Consider the following 5,428-nt stretch of genomic DNA (forward strand, 5'->3'; position numbering starts at 1 on the left):
TTTATACAAATTATGCTTAATATAGAATGTTCCTTGTTCACAAAACATTTGCTTGCCAATACTGCACTTTTATCGCCTACAGAAAAAAAGAAAATTTCATTTAAATGTTATACATTTTCTATTGACCATTGCATCAAATGATGGAGAAGAGTGATTTAACAAGGCATATGTCCAGTGTGCTGTAAGTTACTGTTAAACAATAATAAGAATTGCTTGTTTATTTATTTAGGTCATCTTAATACAAATTAATAATTTTACATACTACTTTTATTATATAATAAAAAATATTAATAATATAACTCCTGGCTGTACATACATAGCCTCAAAAATGATGTAGTTTTATTATTTTAACCAGACCGCTTTGCATTGTCAACAGAAAGTTAGTGTTATAAAATGATTATAATTATTAAAATAATATAAAATAATAATAAAATTCATTTGCATGTAATATATTTATATTCATTTATAATATAATAGAATAGAATATATTTTTTAACATTTACACCATTACCTGATTGCAGTTCCTTTAGTTAAACAGGTGCTTAACGTGGACAGCACATTCATTTTAAGTGAATTCCCCTCCAAGACTTCCCCTCTCTTTCTTTCTTTCTGTCTCTCTCTCTCTCTCTCTCTCATTTGTTTTCCCTCTCAGTCCTGTCTTGATCTCCATTTGGTCTGTTTATTGGTCTAATTAGTGATGTTTTTAAGTTTATTCTCTGTAGTGCTAGGGCTCAGGAGAGAACAGAGATACACAAATACAAGTTTATATGCTTTATATGATAAATATATGGAAAACAGATAGAAAGAAGTGACACACACACACAAAAAAACAAACGGTTAAAGATGAAATGCTCCAATTCGCTCCCCTCAGGCAGATGGTCCCCAAGAGCGCTTACCAAGAAAAAAATCAGTCTTATCTAATCATGGATACACACAGCGACCTCCCCCCACACACACACACACACACACAGGTCCTCAGGCAAGAAGGTGAGACTCCCCTGCCGATTTTCTCTTTGGAATAATGGCTTCTCTCTCGAGTGCTTCCAGAATATTCTAGAGAGTGAGAGATTGATGGAGGAGCGGAGCGGCCCAGCTTTTTCACTTGCTGGCAATAATGCGTGAAAGGGACTTGGAGTGATGTGGCAGCTGTAAATCTGAAAGCTTGTGTGTGTGATATTTTTGCTGCCGTAATGTCAAGGGAATTTAATTTATTTCTCCACCTGTGTGGGGATTCTTACATTTAAGATGGGGTTACATTGTCTATTAGTATATAATGAGGAGGAGTTCTGTGTGTGTGAGCACACCTGGATTCCTCTTAACTGTAATGTGACAGTAAGAGGGTCTGAAGCATTTCTCAGTGATTCTCAGCAGTAAACGTTGTGGACACATTTTGAGCCAATTACCTCTCGTCAGAGAAGATGCTTCCCCACTGCGGGATGGCAGTTTATGTGTGTGTATGTCCAAGTTATGTTATGTAATTGTGTTGCTAACAGGCTTCTATGTCATTTTAAGTCACTCAAACCGGAAAGGACTGACAAGTGACACGTTCAGAATAACCATAGATGTGCCTCTCATATATATATATATATATATATATATATATATGTGTGTGCTTTTTTCAATGTTTATGAAATATTTCTTATGCTCTCCAAGGCTGCATTTTTTAAACAAAAATACAGTAAGGTAAAATAATGTAAATATTATTATATTAATAATTTGATTATATTAATAATTTAATATATTACAATATTTTTTTTTTATGGCTAAGCTGGATTTTCAGCAGCCATTGCTTCAGTCGTCAGTCACATGATCCTTCAGAAATCATTCTAATATGTTTATTTGGAGCTCAGTCATTATTGGTGTTTAAATATCAATAATGGTTCTTATCAAAACCTGTTGAAAACAGTTTTTGCTGCTTAATGTTTTAGTGGAAACAATGATAGTTTTTTTTAAGGATTCTTTGATGAATAGAAAGTTCAAAAGAACAGTATTTATTTAAAATGAAAATAATTTGTAACGTTGTAAACTTACTTTTTCTTACACATAAAACCATTTAAAATTAAGCAATTTATTACATACTGTATATCCCTTGCTGAATAAAAATATTATTATTATTATTATTTTAAATAAGTAAATCACTAACACCAAACTTTTGAATGGTAGTGCATTACAATTTTGGAAAAAAAAAGCAGCATAATAATAAGAAATGTTTCTTGAGAACTAAATTAAACTACTGGAGTAATCAAATCGCTGTTTATTTATAAAGCACCTTAAAATCACAGAGTGTACCAAAGTGCTGTACAATTTTAAAAAATACAAAGAAAGAGATACTAAAATAAAGCAAAAATAAACTAATTTAAATGCATCTAATCCAAACCAGTAGTCCTCATAAAGCAGCAAAGGCCTCATTAAGCAGATATGTCTTAAGATGGGTTTTAAACATGTTTACAGAGGTAGACAATCTGATAGGTATTGGTATAATGGATATATGATGTCTGTCTTATGGTTGCTAGAGTATTTTAATTGCTCCACTGACCTCAGCACTCACATGCGTCATAACAGCTGTTTTTTTAATCTCTCATTCTCTTATTCTGTTGACAGTTGCAGGTGAACACACACCAATGCGCAAATCCTTCACTCTGTCGCTCCAAGATCAGAAGTAGAATCTTAAAATAGCCATTCCAATATGGAAAGGACGTTGTCAGAGTGTTTTAATACTCCAAGAAAAAGCATGAAGTTGTGATGCGTATTGCTGTGATGTGTGCATTGTGTGTGATATTCCTTCAGGGAAGGACAGTCAGGTCAGCCACCGCTGTCTCTTGTTTAGACACAGTGAGATGCTAAAGTCCTTTGAGGTGAATGCGAGTCGGTCCATTTGAAAATTTCGAACCGTATCATTGCTTCGGATCCGTAAAGAATGCGATAATGGCTCTGACTCAGACCGAGGCTGGAGTTTATGAGTTTATAAATGCCTCTTCTTCTGCCTCTTTCTTCTGATATGAAAGAATTTATAGATATTCATGTTGTTATTTCTGTCGTGCACCTCTTTGTGCGGTAATTGTTTATACAATATGCCTTCTGGCAATGTTAATTTCTCTGATATTACCATATGCATTTCACAAATCTGAATATGCATATTACAAAATTGCATTGTGTCCTTTCCGCAAGAGGGTACACGATTGCAATGTCATAATGCGCATTATCTCATCTTTTGCAGCAGTCAATGCCATTTACTTATTGAGAATGACAGAATATGCTGTAAATCTTCTCTATTTCTATTGGTTGCATTTACTTTTAAGCCATAATGTTAATTGTGTTCATGTTTTTGAGGTTTAGTTAAGTAGAGCCTCTCTCCTAATCACTCACATGCTCTTCATGCACTAATTGCTTGGTTTATGTCCACTTACAACATCATGAAAGAGATTCTGCCTTAATTTTAACCTTTCTCTGAGGACTCTTGTCACAGCACAGGGAGCGATGGAGGTCAGAAAGAAGAAAGAGAAAAACCAGTCGAAGCAGGGGCCAGTCACTAACTGTCCAGTGACAGGCTAGAGAACTTTGCTGCTTTAGGCGGTTATCTATGTTTTCTGTGCCCGAATCCACAACATTGGCATAAATGGACCAGCCTGAAGATATCAGAACCTTTTCTCTCTTCTAATCTTTGTTTTTGCTTTATATGTTTAAATTGATTTTGACAAGCCTACAAGACAACAGTCCCAGCATCCCTGTGCTCTCTATGGCCAGTACATCCCCAGCTTCACCACAGTTAGTGAAATCAAATTTACTGTGTTGTTCATAAAACTTGGTTTACAGATGTGTTAAAAAGGCATACAAGCAATTACTGCCTTGAAAGGGGTCAGAAGGAATAGGTTCTAATGAGCTTTCATTTCCCAGCGTTATTAAAAAAACAACACAAAAACCCGCAGTTCCTTCTGTGATTGGAACTCATTAAATAATTTCTGTTGGTTTTGTGTGAATAACTCTAAGCTGTACCAGGAGCTTTGTGTGTCAGAGGAAGGTGTGTGATCTCAAACGAAGCCTCAGTGGGACAGAAAATATTGTAATGTTCAAACAGAGAATGTTGCAGTGTTCAGCTCTTGTTTTGCTGACTTTCAGAAAAAGGGCAAAACAGAATGAAAGACGTTCTCTTTCTGTGAGCTCCAGTGTCTGAACTAATCCATCAGTTTTGTATGTTTGTGTTCAGATTTAAGAGTCAAACACACTCAGTACGGATTCTTCAAAACAATACAGATTCTTTAGTAAAATAGGAAAATGCTCAATGTGAATAGACAAGTTAGCCATTTGTAGGTTGATTTTGCATCCTAATTCAGTTCAACATGGCATGGATGGATGGATGGATAGATAGATAGATATGGATTGACACAAAAGGGTAGCAGAAAATATTACATGATCTGGTGGTCAGTTATGATTCTTTTTTTTCTATTCCAATATGTGATGCTAGTGGTAGAGATAACTTTTTTTTTTTTTTGCTTGATCATTTTGTATATGTAAAAATACTAAAGTCTATTTAATTGATATACAGAATAAAAATCCCTTTATAATGTTTACTCAAACGGTTTGTTAGTAGCTATTGAATTGAGCTGTTTTTGTCTGTAGTCCAACCTTGTTCGTGTTTTACATTAACTTGGGAGAAAGACACACAAGTAAATTAATATTATCAGTTGAACTAAATGAATCCATCACCACCGATTAGTTTCAGTAAAGGACTTGATGATTTTCATGTGGTGAAAAAATTATAAAAAGATGAGAACTGAGAAAGGCAGGAAAAAGACAAAGAGGGGGTGAAGAGAACAGATGCATAATTTAAGAGTGAATCTCCAAACACATGTAGTCTGTGGGCAGACCATGGCAAGACACGAAATGGAAGCTTTAGTGTGATGGTGGGAGAAGAAGATAAAACATCTATAATTTAAATCTTTCTTTCCCAACACAGTACACATTTTCAATAATAACCTGGAATTCTAAAATTCCTGTTATTATATGTTAAATGTTTCATTTTTATACTGGGGTATGCACTTCTTTGTTGATATTCATGTTACTATTTTATGTTGAATATTCAAACATTTTGTCTTTTCTAATACCATTTTTGTGATTTATGATTTTTAAATAATAGAAAAAGCTATTTTAATAACTCAACTCTTACAAACAAGGAATTTGGTCAAATTACACCAAAGGAATGTTTTTCTACAGTGGAGATCAAAATTAGAGAACAATTGATTTTTTCAGAAATAATGTAATCTTCATCATTCAAAATTTGAAGGAATTTCAACTGTGGCTATACCATGCTAGTAGAACTGTGTTTTACAAAATAACCAAGACACTTCAACAAAAACCTTTTATTTTGTGGGAACCACGGTGATCAATATTAGAGAACAGCAATGATTGTTGCACAAAGAAAGATTACAAC

The sequence above is a fragment of the Sinocyclocheilus rhinocerous genome, unplaced genomic scaffold, assembly GCF_001515625.1.
Source record: "Sinocyclocheilus rhinocerous isolate Xijiao unplaced genomic scaffold, SAMN03320098_v1.1 scaffold4019, whole genome shotgun sequence".
In the NCBI taxonomy this organism is placed as follows: domain Eukaryota; kingdom Metazoa; phylum Chordata; class Actinopteri; order Cypriniformes; family Cyprinidae; genus Sinocyclocheilus; species Sinocyclocheilus rhinocerous.